Consider the following 17,117-nt stretch of genomic DNA (forward strand, 5'->3'; position numbering starts at 1 on the left):
AAGCCCTACTAAGCAGGTATATACAAAAGTATGAAGGCTATTGCTTAACACATTGTAAGCCGCCCTGAGTCTCCGGAGAAGGGCGGCATATAATCGAACCAATAAATAAATAAATAAATAAATAAATAAATAAATAAATAAATAAATAAATAAATAAATAAATAAATAAATAAATAAATGCTGTTTATTGTCACATTTCTGTGTACACTATGGCACACATTAATATGAAATTCTAAAGCCCGCTCTCAAAAGAATACACATATATACACATACACACATGTACTATACTGTATACATACATACTTACATGTTTGTGTGTGTGTACTATATGTTACAAAGCTATTACAGAATCTAATTCTTCTACGGATGCCACAAATCCTCCTAATAGTATTTCGTTTATTATATTTGAGAACAGGGTCAACTTATTCATCATTTCTCAATGTTATCTAGCAAGCTGAAATGACTGACTACTGAAAGAAATTTAGTAACTTTTTAACGCTGTTAAAAGCCCTGTTGCAACCAAAAATTAATAACGCTCCTAAACGAGTCAGATATTAAATACTAGAAAATGGATTATTCTAAGCAAAGTATGGAATTATCATAGGCATGACAACATTTGCTTCTATTGCAGTTTCTTATTTCCATCGATATTCTCCAAACCAATCATTAGAGGGGGAGGTGTTTTTTTTTTGTTTTGGTTTGCTTTGCTTTTTTAAAAAAAAAAAATCTTTGCTACAATTAGTTTCCATACATTGTAAATGCACCATTTCTTCTATGGGGCAGGAGAATATGTTTTCCTTAGTAATTAGATCTTCTGCCACTTAACTATGAACAGATGGTGGCAATGTTTAAGCCATTACTCTCATTTAAGAGTGTTTAAGAATAATCATTATGTGTAGAGAGAGATCCCTAACCCAACCTACAACAGGAGCTAAATTTGTCTATAGTAAAAAAAAACACCTGTTTGAGTACTTTGGCTACCCTGAATTACTGCTTGGGGGGGTGAGGATGTCTCTTGTACTTCTTCACCTCTTTCATATTCACCTGCTGTCTCTTCAATAGCTTTTACATGATTAGAGAGGGTTTCTCCATATGTGTAGGCCAGACCTTGGGAGCACATCTCTCCTTGGAAAGCTTCTCCTGTAATCACGGACAAAGAATTCCATCTTATGCCTATTGCTCCAAAGGAAGATAGATGTATGCCACCCCTCTTTCTTGCAGAGAAACAGCAAGAAAGAGAAACAACAACAGATCTCACCACTTCCTTCTTCTGCACAAGTCAATTGAGATCAAGGGTGGGCTGTTGGGGGTTCACAGGGGTTCGGGAGAACCTCTAAATAAAATTCTGTTCAGTTTGGAGAACCCCCAAATCCCACTCCTGGCTGGCCCTGCCCACCCCGCCCCTCCCAGGAGTCCCCACACAGCCTGTTTTGGATGCAGGGCACGCGTGGAGGGCAAAAAAACGGCCTACCGGAAGTTTGTGAAGGCCGAAAAGGGCCTGTTTCCGGCCTCCAGAGGGCCTCCGAAGCCTGGGGAGGTCATTTTTGCCCTCCCGGAGGCTCGAGGAAAGCCTCCGGAGCCCAAGGAGGGCAAAAAATGCCCCCCCACCCGTCCTGGTGCAGGAGGCCAACTAGACCACGCTCACCATAGCACGTCCATCCAGCAACTGGGTAGAGAACCCCTTGCTAAAAATTTTGAAGCCCCACCCCTGGTTGAGATGTAGGGAAACCATACTAATCAGAAGGAAGAACCTCATCAGTAGTTGAGCAACCACAGCCCTCAAAAACCTGCTTTGTGAGGTACCACTGGGGCTCAAAATGTTTTCTTCACACCATACCATTGATAAACAATGTCTCTGAATAAGGCTGGAGAAAAGGACCAACTGTAGCAGTGTAATGGTAGCTTATCACATAATCATTGGTAAATCAGCCTAATACAGGGAGTCCTCATCTTACCACCACAAGTGAGTCCAAAATTTCTATTGTGTTAAGTTTCCACTCAGCTAGGAAGGGTCATTTCTGAGATGCTTTTCATGCCTCCGTTCCTTGTGTGGGCTGAGATATCTCTTATCTGATTGGTGTCTAAACTGCAGCTCCACCTTCTGATTCCCAAAATCATTCTCACAGCCCATTACAGTTGGCCTTAATCCAAACTTGACTACAGCTAACATCATCTTGGGATGCAATAGTGCCAACTACAGTCAACTACATCAATTTAATACAAAGAGGGAATTTATCCCTAGCTTCCAATTACTAATAATATTTTCTTTTCCTTGTTGCTTCTGTTTTCAGAATAGAATTCTTTATTTATTGGCCAAGTGTGATTGGACACACAAGGAATTTGTCTTGGTGCATACGCTCTCAGTGTACATAAAACAAAAGATACATTTGTCAAGAATCATAAGGTATAACACTTAATGATAGTCATAAGGTACAAATAAGCAATCAAATCATACTAGGAAACAGTCAATATAAATCGTAAGGAAACAAGCACCTAGGTTACAGTCATACAGTCATAAGTGGGAGGAGATGGGTGATAGGAACGATGAGAAGGTTAATAGTAGTGCAGACTTTTTTTTGCTTTGTATTCTCTTTAACCCTAGCACCGTGATGGCGAACCTATGGCATACGTGCCCAAAGTGGCATGCAGAACCATCTTACCCAGCATGCGCGGCGGCACCCATTCCTCTTCCAGGTTTCTGGTGCGCATGCACATGTGATGATTAGCTGGCCTTTGTGCATGTGGCAGTGCCGGAAACTGGAAGAACTTCCGTTTTCAAGTGTACGCATGCATGCCATCCAGCTGATCGTCGTGTGCGCATGCGTGACAGTAACCAGAAGACTTGTTGGCCAGCTTACATGTGCACACCGGAAACCGGAAGTACCTTATCCAGCACTGCATGCCCCCTGGGCAGTTTCTCTTCCTGGTTGCGGCCCTGATGAGCATGCGGGCACATGTGAAGTGCTCCCTTTTCGGCACATGGTGCCACGCATGCGTGTGTGCACTCCCGAAAAGGCTCACCATCACTGCCCTAGCATATTGTCCAGGACTGTGTATTCATTCTGGACAGATCCCAAATTAAATTAAACTTATTCAGAGAAATCTAGTATTCCTCAAAACTGAATTTGTATATTCTGAATCTGCCCAAACCAAATTTTGGCTCCTTCTAAACTTCTAAGTGCCACGTGAATGTTCAGAAGCAGAAAGTAGATATACATTTTATGTTTATACAGACCTTCTATATTTTTGGAGAACTTCCCATATGAGGAAAAAGCACAAAAACGTGAGAAAAGAGAAAAAGAGACAGTTTTGCAGGTAACAGTTCCAACTGGAGAAGTTTTTTTTTTAATCTAATCACTGACCTTTCAGAAGAGATATAATAGTTGTTAATCAGATAATATTTGTACTTCATGACTGCCACAACTGCAGAAATAATTCCCAAAATTTCCAGAAATACCTTGAGAACCAGTACTAACTAGGCTTTATAGGTAGTCCTCAACTTAAGCCCCAAATTTATGTTGCTAAGTGAGACAGTTGTTAAGAGAATTTTGCCCCATTTTATGATCTTTCTTGCCACGGTTGTTAAGGGAATCACTGCAGGAGTTAAATTAGTGACACTGTCATTAAGTGAATCTGCTTCCCCATTGATTTTGTTTGTCTGAAGGTTGCAAAATGGGATCACATAACCCCGGAATACTGCAACCATCCTAAATATGAGTCAGTTGCCAAGGATCTGAATTTTGACCACATGACCATGGGGATGTTGCAACGGTCGTAAGTGTGAAAAACAGTCATAAGTCACTTTTCTCGGGTCCATTGTAACTTTGAACGGTCAGTAAATGGACTGTTGTAAGTTGAGGACTACCTGTATAAACATCTATTGGAACTAGTAGAGTGGGTGCCTCTGACTAACTTCATTACATAAGCATGATTACTTTGATCTAGTGGTTAAGGCAATAGGCTAGAAACCAGGAGACAGTGAATTCTAGTTCTGCTTTAGGCATGAAAACTGGCTAGATGACTTTGAACCAATCACTGTCTCTCACAACACACAACACACCCAAAATTTCCCAGCCAGTATGCAATTCTGGGAGCTGAAGCCCATTCAAAATTGCCAACTTTGAAACACACTCTGCCTGAAGCCTTTCTAGAATTTTCTCCTTCATCTCTGCCTTAGGCTGTTTTAATGTAATGTGCAATAGCAGTCCTCACAAAATCCACACAAACTTTCTAGCAGGGATGTCAGCAGGGGAGTTTAAAAAAAAAAAGTCAAGACGATGGACACAACCATGAGATCAAATCTCCACTCTGACTAGTGTTGAGTTTGGTTTTTAAATGGAAACTCAATTCTTTCAGATGGAGGTTATGTGAAATGCTCTTCAGAAAGAAGCAGTGGGGTGAAATGTAAAAGAAATTAAAGGAGTTTTTGAAATAATGAAAATATTTTTTTAAAAAAACTTAATAAAGGTACAAATATAAGAATGTTTGAGATGCAAGGAAAGCTTTCATACAAGGTTACTTTATACAACATAATAGTGAACTCAAAAATAAGAGGCAAGAGAAAACACAAGCTATTTTGAATATAAAAAGAAAAGAAGAGGAATTAAAGAAGTTTCCAGAGAAAAGAATATTTCTGAACAAGTTAAACTTCTAAAGCAATAATTATCTATGTTAACATAAGAGAAATGTAAATAAAAATAAATTATGCAAAACAAAAAGTTTTGCGGATAAGCCATGGAAGTGAATGGCATACAAATTACCAAAAAAAAAAAAGGAAATAATATTGAAATTATAAGAGGGAAATAGTGTAATAACAGATATTATAGCCATAGAAAAAGTATTTCATCAATATTATTAAAATGTATATAAAAGACAAGAAAGGTGAAAATAGATAAATATTGAAAGAACCAATATTTACCAAAGATTAGTGGCACCGTGGACTAGAGCTGAAAATGCTCGTCTCCCAATCAGAAGGCTAACAGTTCAATCCTAGGCAGTGACAGAAATTTTTCTATTGGGGCACAAAATGAAAATATCTGCTGTGAGCTGTGCGTAGGCATCAGGAAGAGCATCCAGGCAGTAAATGCTCAGCTCCATTCAGTCACCCTGACTCCACCCTGATAAAAAGGTCCATAAAAAAGAAAACAAATAACAAAGATTAGTGAAAAAAGGAAACAGATCATGAATGAATCCAAAATTAAGGAAATGCTTGGATATAGTATATTTAGATTTCAAAAAGTTTCATTCTTTTCAAACTTTCTGTAATATTATATTTGATGTATAATGACCGTCTCCTTCCTTTCACTGCTCATATTCACAAGCTCCCCTACATTCAAACAATCCCAAGACATCATTTAAGTACTAAGCAAAACTACTGGAAGGCATTTCATAGACTACAATTGTTATACTCAAATATAGAAGGGAATGTTGTTTTCACAAAGTGTCAATCAAACATTTCAGCAGCATGAATGCATATTAAACAGTCATAATTTTCCCAAAATATTAATTAGCTGATACCTCATGGAAGGAGTTGAGAAATCTGTAAATTGTGATGACTTTCTACTGAAAAAGATATTAAATTTGGGAAGACAATTTTGGGACTTTGACAGAGTAGTAATTTATATACTTAATGGTAATTCATACCAATTTATGTTATTGGTATTAAAACTAAGCATCATTAAGCGATGGTAATGAGAATATAGCCTACAATGCTGTTTCAGATGTGGGAAAGAAGACATGATTACAAGCTCCAAATGTTATATTCAGCCCATTCATTCTGAGCCTTAAGCCTCAGAAGCAAATCTTCCAAAAATTGGTTAGATAGTGTATAATATCTTAAATCTAGCTCATCGAAAGCGAGGCAGTTGACTAAATTTCAATGATACAGTATTACTTTTGGTTTTCCAGCACAAGGAAGAACTCTAATAATCTGATTATTATTCATTGTCTTAGGCTCCATGTTGACCTTGTCAAAAGGCAGAGAGTTACAGTGAAACTTCATTTTAAGTTTATAGGATATAAAACAACTTCAATATTTTTTTCTGTTCTATAATCCTGTTTGGAGGGGAAAAAATGGAACATTCAATTAGTATCCAAAACTGGAGACTGCAAAATTATGGTTTAGGGAAAAAAATATCCTTTTTTTTAAAATCTAAACCATACTTTTACAGTTTCCAGTTTTGGATACTAATTGAATGTGACATCGTGTTCCTCAGAGGTAAACACTTGATTCCTAACCATTCATTTAGACTAAGTTATTTGGTACATAACCAAGTTGATTTAGCTTGCAAGATCTAGCAACCCCAATTAGTAAGGAACGTTAATGACAATTTCTCTATCTAACTTGTAAAATGGACTTTACAGGCCCAACTGTTTTCTTAAGACAAAAATTTATGTGTTATTTAAAATCACAACTGACTCCAGAATGATGAGTCAATATCTAAACAACATTCTTAATGCATTCTCCATCCACTTTTTCAGAGTTGCCTTTTACCAATTTCCCCCTAAATTATCATGTTTTCTCCAGGAAGAACACAGTCAGGCATTCATTGGTGAACACCATCTAATTGTTATCTTCTTGTCATGGCTTTTTCCCAACAAAAAGGATGTATGTCACAGTGACTCAATTTAAATTAGTATCAAGTGCGGGAGAAATCAGGAGATTCAGGCAGTTCAAATGAGTATAAAGACTTATTGCAAACTTAAGCTCTCTACAAGAATCTGACCAACTGATGGTCAAGGGAAATGAGCGGGAGATAAGAAAGGCATTCAAGGTGAGCTGGACTTAGATCTCTTGTGGGCATGAAGGGACTCATGACTTATGACATGTCTGACCTCTCCCTCGGATTCAGCATGGTCATCTCCTACCCAAAATTTCTGTTGCTAAGTGAGACATTTGTTAAGTAAGTCTTGCCCCATTTTACGACTTTTCTTGTCACAGTTATTAAATAAATCACTACAGTTGTTAAATGAATCTGGCTTTCCCATTGACTTTGCTTGTCAGAAGGTTATTATAAGGGATCGCATGACCCCAGGACACTGCAACTGTCATAAATATGAGTCAGTTGCCAAAAGTTTGAATTTTGATCGTCTGACTATGGGGATGCTGCAATAGTCATAAGTGTGAAAAACTATCATAAGTTTCTTTTTTCAGTACCATGGTAAATTTGAACGGTCGCTAAATGAACTGTTGTACGTCAAGGACTACCTCTATCACTCCAAGGTTTAACAACAGGTTTCTTTTTTCAATGAGTGTCCACTTTGATCTGCAAGTTTGTAATCTTTTCCCAATTTTTTTTTCTCAATCCCCCCCATCACCCAGAATGACAACATCAATAAACCAAGATTTTCTTCTTTTCAATAATTGTTGCATCCGGCATATTATGAACAAGATGCCTGTCTATTTGAATCTTAAAGTCCCATAGGACCTTAACCTGCTCGTTACTCCAAATCCAGAGTAACATTGTTTGGGTTTGGCAGCCTTCCAAATGAGATAGATAGATAGATAGATAGATAGATAGATAGATAGATAGATAGAGATAGAGATAGAAATAGATGGATAGACAGACAGACAGACAGACAGACAGACAGACAATTTTTTTTCTGAATATCCACTTTATTACCCATTATGATAATGGTAATATTTATCATAATTTCAGTTTTGTTTTTAACCTTAAGGATGCAATATAGTTCCTATCCAAGTAGCACTTGCTTTGATGATATTCACAATGAAATATAAATCTTGTTATAGGATAGATAGCCTTCAGTTTACCCTTTAAAAAATGGACTAATCAATTTCCATAAATGAATGGAATATTTTTATAATCCATAGGACTATGATATAATTCTGATTTACTTAACTTTGACTTCTCTGACATAGTTTTTACAATTTGTACTGCTTGTTCTAACATACCCATCATCAAGCACTTCATTCCTATGCAAAAACTTTATTCCTATGCAAATTTACCAAATCCTTTGAAATCACTAAAGATCATGATGAATAGAATAGAATAGAATAGAATAGAATAGAATAGAATAGAATAGAATAGAATAGAATAGAATAGAATAGAATAGAATAGAATAGAATAACAGAGTTGGAAGGGACCTTGGAGGTCTTCTAGTCCAACCCCTTGCCCAGGCAGGAAACCCTACACCACTTCAGACAAATGGTTATCCAACATCTTCTTAAAAACTTCCAGTGTTGGAGCATTCACAACTTCTGCAGGCAAGTTGTTCCACTTATTAGTTGTTCTGTCAGGAAATTTCTCTGTAGTTCTAAGTTGCTTCTCTCCTTGATTAGTTTCCACCCATTGCATCTTGTCCTGCTCTCAGGTGCTTTGGAGAATAGCTTGACTCCCTCTTCTTTGTGGCAGCCCCTGAGATATTGGAACACTGCTATCATGTTTCCCCTAGTCCTTCTTTTCATTAAACTAGACATACCCAGTTCCTGCAACCGTTCTTCATATGTTTGTATAAAACATCATGTAGAATATCACATCTAGCCAATAAAGATGAACAATGCATAGTAGCAGCATTGCTACCTGTTTACATACATAAATATAAACAAACAATATATAAATAAATAATAAATACTTAATCAACAAATAAAGACCCAGTTTGTTGTAGTGGCTTAAAACACCAGGTTAAAAACCAAGAGACTGTGAATTCCCACTTTAGGCATAAAAACCAGCTGGATGACTTTGGACCAATCCCTCTTTCTCAGCCCAACCGACCTCACAGGGTTGGTGTTATCGGGACAATAGGAGGAGGAAGGAATGTGAGATATGTTTGCTGCCTTAAGATATTTATAAAAATAATGAAGGCAGGATAAAAATGAATGAAAAAATGAACAAAAATAAATACTTTGTATACTATGCCACCAATACAGGATATTCTTTACCTTGAGATTCGAAGAAATCAGTCCGTATTTTTGGCTATGGTACACGATTTGTTTTCTATTGATTTTGTAAAATTTGTATAAATTTGATAATCTCAACCATGGTCACTACAGGTAGTCCTCGAGTTACTACAGTTCACTTAGTGACAGTTCAAAGTTACAGCGGCACTGAAAAAAGTGACTTATCACCATTTTATTTATTTATTTATTATTTATTTATTGGTTCAATTTATATGCCGCCCTTCTCCAGAGACTCAGGGCGGCTTACAATGCGTTAAGCAATAGCCTCCATACTTTTGTATATACCTGCTTAGTAGGGCTTTCAGCCCCCCCCCAAAGCGGTGTTCTTTTTTATACAAAGTCAGCTTATTGCCCCCACAAACTGGGTCCTCCTTTTACCTACCTCGAAAGGATGGAAGGCTGAGTCAACCTTGAGCCTGGTGAGATTTGAACTTGCAGTAATTGCAGGCAGCTGGTGCTATTTAACAGCGCTTTAGTCTGCTGCGCCACCAAGACTCTATTTTTCACACTTATCCCTATGGTTCTGTGATTTAAATTCAGATGCTTGGCAACTGGTTCATATTTATTCATATTCAAATTGCAGTGTCCCGGGGTCATGTGAGCATCTTTTGCGACTGTCTGACCAGCAAAATCAATGGGGAAACCAGATTCATTTAACAACCGTGTTAGTAATTTAACAACTGCAGTGATTCACTTAACAAATGTGGCAAGAAAAGTCATAAAATGGCACAAAATTCACTTAACAAATTTTTCACTTAGCAACATAAATTCTGGGCTGAATTGTGGTCGTAAGTCAAGGACTACCTGCATTTGAGCATACATACCTATCCATACAACAGCATCTCTAACCCTTCTCGTACATAATTCTATTCCTATGTGCATATGCATCTTAATATTGTTTAACATTTCCAGTCCAAATTTCTGTGATTCTAATTATATGATCATACTTAAAGTTGTTCAACTTTATAATTATTGAATTCAAATTGTAATTACATTCTCATAAATATGTACCGTATTTTTCAGAATGTAAGATGCACCTTTTTCCCCCCAAAAAGAGGGTGAAAATCTGGGTGCGTCATATACTACGAATGTAGCCCCGCCCAGCTTCTCAAACGGAGGTTTCAGAGGCTGAAAAAAAACATCAGAAACGAAGCTTCAGAAAAAAAGCCTCCAAACAGAGCTTCAGAAAAAAAGTCTCAGAAACAGAGCTTCAGAAGCTTTTTTTCTGAAGCTCTGTTTTGGAGGCTTTCAGAGGCAGAAAAAAAGTTTTTTCTGAAACAGAGTTTCAGAAGTTTCAAAGGCAGAAAAAAAAAAAGCAAAAAAAAAGCAAGGCACAGAGCTCACAACCAACGAATCTGTTGCTAAAATTCACCTCTGGGAAAAACTGATTGGGGGTATTCCGGGAGCTGATCCGCCAATCAGCTTTTTTCTTATTTTCCTCCCCCAAAACTAAGGTGCGTCTTATACACCGGTGCGTCTTATACTCCAAAAAATACGGTAACTCTTGGTCATTCTCACTTCTTCTGCAACATTCTGCTTCTGCTGAGACCAGCCTTTCAAAATATAATATTTCATGAGTTAAAATCGAATATATTGAAATATAATGAAATGACACACCTGCAGAGTGTCAGACACGCCCAGTTTCTATGTTAAACTTCCCATTTTATAATCATTCACATTTAAAGCCTTTTCTCAAATCATTTGAATTTAAAGTCCTAGTACAGTACTGTTGGGTATATTGTTTCTTTTTGTACCTCTTACTGTTATTCTATTTATCTTACTCCATCGGTGTAGAATTGCCTTTAATTTGAAATGATTTAAGTTTGCCACTTCTCAGATGCTGGACAAGCCTTAATACTATTGGATTTACATACTTGTCATAAGATTTCCTAGCTTTTGTTTTTGACAAGGGCATTGGGGTTCTTTAATTCAGTGCCCTTTGGATAAACTGTGCTATGTTTTGAAATAAACCAGTGACAGATTAAAATACAATACAAGATTCTTTGTTAAAACATATCTCCACCTGCTGGACAACAACTAACAAGACCACTGCATAAAAAGAGACACTGAATTCCTCCTTGAGCAGAAAGGTGGAACATGCATGAAATGAAAAAATAAACATAGAAAAACAAACTGACTAAGAGGGTTACATATTTTTGGTTTCTAATCCAAGCAAAAGAGGAATGCTGAAACTACATTTGTTTTTGAGAAAATAAATCTAGACTCAATTGGAAAAGTAGATGAAGCCAGGACAGGGGGAAAAAAAAGTAGATGGGCCCACGGAAAAAAAAATAACTCAATTTTGTTTAAAATTATTATTTTTAAAATACAATTTATTTGTATTCCGTATCAATCACATTAAGAAGTTCAATTCACAGGCAACTTTTTAGGGAGTGGAGATGAAGCCTTGGGGGTCTCATGTTCACATCCCTGCACAGCAAAATAAAATCTAAGTAATTTAAGGCATGATCACACAAGACATGTTTTTCTTTGAGCTAGTGGATGTTAGGTACATCCTTCTTCTCACTTTGTTGAACTGACACAATGCTACGACATTTAATTTTTTTAATGAATTAGATTTGTTGTCATTTCAAAGTACTGTAGGAAGACATTTCAGTGAGCAGCACAGTGGCATAGAGGTGAAGATGCTTGCCTCCCATTTAGGAGGTTGAGAGTTCAATCCTAGGCAGCGGCAGATGTTTCTCTATCAGGACGCAATGAGAAAGTATCTGCTGTGAGCTCCACATAGGTGTCAGGAAGGGCATTCAGCCAGGAAATGCTCAGTTCCGTTTAGTTGCCCGAGATCCACCCCGGAAAAAAAGGATTACATAAAAAGAAGAAGAAAGTAGCAATACATTTCACTACTAGCTTTGTTTACTTTAATGCTACAAATAAATTCCTGGAGACTGTAAGCAATACAACTCACAATTTTTTGGCTGCTATTGCTGATACGTTTGTTAAATGCCTCAGAGGAAGATAGATGATGATTAGAGCAACTGTCCTCAAGGACTACCCCTATTTAAGTTGTACAACAAAAACAGCAGACAACCCCTATTACAGAAAATCTAAGAGGATGTGCAGGTTTTTATTTATTTATTATTCAACGTCTATTCTGCCCATCTTGCTGAGGTGACTCTCTAGGTGGTTTGCAGTCATATAATTAAAATACGATATAAAACCTCAAAACAATAAATAAGGACCATACATTTAAAAATTCAGATAAATTTGATTAACAATCATGGAAAGGAACGATGTGCATTTAGGAGGAGGTGGGGTCTGTCTTAATCCATTAACCACTTCCAAGACGCCGCTCCATTATTGAGGCCCCAAGACAGCTGGCAGAGCGAGGTCTTCAAACACTTTCAGAGAGTCAGAAGGGTGGGTGCCAGTGGTGGGTTGCCCCCAATTTGGACTGGTTCACAAGAACCAGTAGTAAAACCGGCGGGTGACTCCGCCCACTGACCCAGACATCATCATAAGTGATCTACGCATGCGCAGAAGCTTCGATGCGAACCGAAGTAAAGGTAAGTAGAACCCACCCCTGGTGAGTGCGGATCTAACTTCAGAGGTCAGGATGTTCTAGAACAGGGGTCTCCAACCTTGGCAACTTTAAGACTTGTAGACTTCAACTCCCATTGAAGTTGGGAGCTTTGCTGGCTGAGGAATTCTGGAAGTTGAAGTCCACAAGTCTTAAAGTTGCCAAGGTTGGAGACTCCTGTTCTAGAAGATGGGAGCCACAGCAGAAAAGGCTCTTCTCCTGGACCCTGCCAGTTGAAATTTCTTGACAAACAAAATTCAAAGCTTGACTCTTCTGCCAGCAAAGATGGAGCGGACATATCCTATCAGGATGAGCTGGTTCTTCAGATAGCCTGGACCCATGCCATTAAGGGCCTTGAAAGTGATAACCAACACCTTGAATTGGATCCAAAAACAACCTGGCAATCCATTTTATTTAAATAACCAGTTAATATTTAACAGGTTATATTTAATAGGTTATATTATAGAACCAACTGTAAATCGGTGTCCCAAAAGTGCTTTTTTCAAGAGGCAACTGGACGTTCTGGTTTTTCTTTGAAGATGAATGCATTACCTGACTCTGTAGTTTCTTCCCCAAACCCCCAAAACTTTAACCTTAAACTGTTTACTGTTGACCTCACCCCATTCCTAAGAGGTCTGTAAGGGGCATGCATAAGTGCACCAGCGTGCCTACTGTCCCTGTCCTAATATTGCTTTTTACTTATTCTTTTCATGTATTCAAATTATGTTTATACTTTTATCTGTTATCTTATATATGCTTGACAAATAAACTTATGATTATGATTATTATTATGATTATGTTTCGCTTCTCATCCAAGAAGCTTCTTCAGCTTCAGAGCTGAAGAAGAGCTGAGCTTCAGAGCTGAAGAAGCTTCTTGGATGAGAAGCGAATTGTCTTCAGAGAAAAACCAGAATGTCCAGTTGCTTCTTGAAAAAAGCACTTTTGGGACAACCATGGTCTGGATGACTGAGAATCCCCATAGACATCTGTAAATCGGTAGTTCTCAACCTTTTCTTCACCAAGGACTCTCTTTAAATACCTTTTGTGGCCATGGACCATGGCCACAGACCAGGGGTGGGTTCTAAATTTTTTTACTACCGGTTCTGTGGGCGTGGCTTATTTTGTGGGTGTGGATTGGGGGTCATGTGACTAGGTGGGTGTGGCTAGCTGGTCAGAGTCATTTCTGGAAGGTCCTTGCACTTACGACCGGTCCTCGCACTTACGACCCGACTCATTTGTTTGCTTTTAACACTGATCAGCTGTAGGACGGCCCTTTGAAGCCCCGCAGCAAGAGTTTAAATAGTTTTTTTCCCTCTAGTCATCAGCTGGGACTCAGGAGGCAGCAATAGATTGGGGGTGGGACCAAATAAAAGGTAAGAATAATGTGGGGGAGTGGGGGGACAGGAGGGAGAACCAGTTCGGTGATGTCATATCGTCACCGCTACTGGCTCGGCCGAACCAGACCGAACCGGGAGGAACCCACCACTGCTACAGACCCCCAAGACTTAAATCAAGATTTAAATCATAACATTTCTTCAAGCCTTTACGGACCCCCTGTGATATCAACCAGAGGTTGAGAATCACTGCTGTAAATGATTATCATGACTCCATCAATATTGCATCCTCTCAGTATTATCCAACGTGTATTTTCTAAGCAATTGAGAGTCTTCCAAAACCTGACTCTTATGATGATGATGTTGAGCCTTCCTTCGCAACAGGAACGAGCGTGTGCTACAGTTTGAGGGTAAATTTGCTTATCTTTCATCACTTGATGAAAGTAACATTTCTCAGAAGTGGCTAAAGTACAGCTTGCTTCTGTACTGTTGAAGGAATTTCAACTGTTTGCAGATGGATTGTGCAAATATAAGATAGCTCTTCGTGAGTTTGGCAACCATACATTCAGTGTGTGTGGTTGTCAAACTGACTAAAAAAAAAAAAAAAGCCTGAAAAAAAGTGATTCAGTGGCTAAGACACTGAGCTTGTCGATCAGAAAGGTTGGCAATTCGGCGGTTCGAATCCCTAGTACAGGTCTAGGGATGAGTGAGCAGGGAGTTGAACTAGATGACCTCCAAGGTCCCTTCCAACTCTATTACTGTTAGTTGATCCTTTCCCTCCATTAGATCTGGGAAGAAGCCGCCAATGGGTGAATCCAGGACGTCATTGACTTCTCCTGGAGAGAGAAATTGGTCTGATATTTCTTCATGTCAAAGACGTGGTTATTTTAACTGGGGGAAAAAAATACTAGATTTAGAGGTATTTTAAATGCTCGGGGTGTTTTTTAAATGACATTTGATTTAGCTTTCGTTGAGCTTTCCAGTGTGTTTTAATACTCTTCACAGTACTGATTGCCGATGCCTATGGAAATACAGATACACACCCCAGTTTATGTTGTACTAATGACCAAGTTTCTCACTAATGTTATAAATCCTGGCACATCAAATAGCAATTTATCCAGCAGTATATTTAAGAAAATTAAAAGTGGAGCAGCAGAATGGCATTCCCTTACCATTGTCAAGGACACTAACAGCAGGACCCAAGACAGTCATTTGCTCTGTTATTTCAATGCTCATTTTTCCGTTGGCTAGGCTAGAAGTGAAGAGCCAGTCCTGAGGCTAATTGCATACATCACTCCATTTATCCAATGCACATCCAGTCTGCGGGCAACAACAAGCAATTACATTCTACTGATTAATGTGCATTAATGAGTTTACAGGCTCGATGAGCCAAAAGGCACCCTGCTAGGTGAAATAATGAATAGGAGATTGTCAGATTAATTAGCAATCAAGTCTCTAATGTTAGCTTTGGTTTTAAAGCATAGACATAGATGTTTTTTAAAAAGTTCCTTTTACTTTATTTTTTTTTTTTTCAAGCAAGGCTGCTGAAGGCACCGTCTTTCTGCATTTGTTTTAAATAAAGTGGTAGCAAAAACTGATGTAGGAAAACTTGCAAGCTAGGATAAAATGCCACTATCTGTCCTTCTCTGTGCCTTAGATTCTGCAGGGATCAATGGTGAATATGAATTAACATGGGCTTGATTTTGGCTCATGGAGGCACTTGAAATTCAGTTTTCAATCAGCGCTTCAAAGAGACGTTTGAAGTCTGGCTGCTTTCTCCGTGTCTGTCCCACCCTCATCAAGATGTTTAGCATCAGCTAATTATTTTAACATTTTTCCAAGGAGTTGTTTTCTTGAGAAGTAGTTAAACTTCTCTGGCTGGGCAACACTGTGATCTTTCAAAGAGTTCAAAGCCAGTAGATCTAGAAGATCAGTGGGAACAAGAGCCAGGAATTAGGCTGATGGAAAGATTTGGGAGAGGAGGTGCTTTGTTTTTTTTAAATCAAACCCAATATTTTGTACACCTATAGCATAGCTTTGCGCTATCATTTTGCTGCACCGTTCACAACTGTTCACAAAAACATCAGCTCTATGTTGTGTTGATGTTAAAACCCAACATTGCTGCATCTGTTGTGGTCCGTCAGCAGCCTGCAGAGCTGGCAGCAGAGTTGGACAGTGAGGAGGCTGGGAAGGAACATGGGCCAGTCCTGGGGTTTGGGGAAGGCCTGAACGAGGGCTCTGCATCAGAGGCAGAGATGGGGCCAGGGCCATCTGGGAGTGATGCGCGGACTCAGGAGCCTCCAGAGTCAGACAGCAGAGAGGCAGAAGAACAGGAGGAGCCTGTTCCTAGTACACGCATGCGCAGAGCTGCCAGAAGGCAAGAGCAGCTAAAGCAAAAGGGATGACTCGGGAATAAGGCCAGGAGATGATTGGCCCCTCCCATAAAGCTTAAAAGAGAAACAAAGGCACTTGGGCCTTTTTGCAGGAAAGCAACGTTGCTAACTCTGTTTCCAGTCAGCATCTCTTGTTTGTTTCTGAACTTCGTGGGGCTTTGCCAAGTAAGGCCTTTTGCAGAGTATCAAAGAAGATAAAGATTGGTGAATATCCCGAAGGACTTCTTCCGAAAGACTTGTTTTGCCACTAACTGGGACTCAGCTGGGAATGAATGTAATTCTCAGCTGTTACAATAAAATAGGTTTGTTTGGGACTAATTGTGTTTTGTAATAACTCAGCAAGCCTAGATCACAACAGCATCCTCTCCACAATCTTGTCAAAGATTTGGGCCAATTTTGGGGGGTTCTCTGATGGCCTCCTACCTGCTTGACAAAGATCAGCCTTAGCAGCTGCAGCAACCATCCCCCTTTATAACAATGGTATATTATTATCATACAAATTGTTCTGAATTATTCCCCAAAGCCAGAGAAATACATCATTTGCATTACAAATGGTTGTCCTATTGATCTTCTGCAGCATTAGCAATCAGATGTTAACAGAAATAGTGTAGAGAGATTCTAATCTCACATATGAAAATGCCCTTGGTGATTTTTTTTGTGTGTGTGACAAAAAAATTACATACAAATAAAATTTTAAAATAACCTTTTCAAGTAGTATTAAGTACTGGGCCTTTGCTAAAACTTGCAATATTACCTATCAAATATTCTGGAATAATGGCTATGAAATACTACTTTATTTCTAGAGACTGAACTCTATTTCATGTCATAATCTCATATTTTGTCTGTAGATGACATTGCATAACATTGACTGACAATGCAGAAATGAAATCTTTGGACCAAAACTGAACATTACAGTTTGAATTATGCCCTTTTAC

Source organism: Pituophis catenifer, unplaced genomic scaffold (genome assembly GCF_029215685.1).
Source record: "Pituophis catenifer annectens isolate HBS135680 unplaced genomic scaffold, rPitCat1.0.hap2 SCAF_2, whole genome shotgun sequence".
Lineage (NCBI taxonomy): Eukaryota > Metazoa > Chordata > Lepidosauria > Squamata > Colubridae > Pituophis > Pituophis catenifer.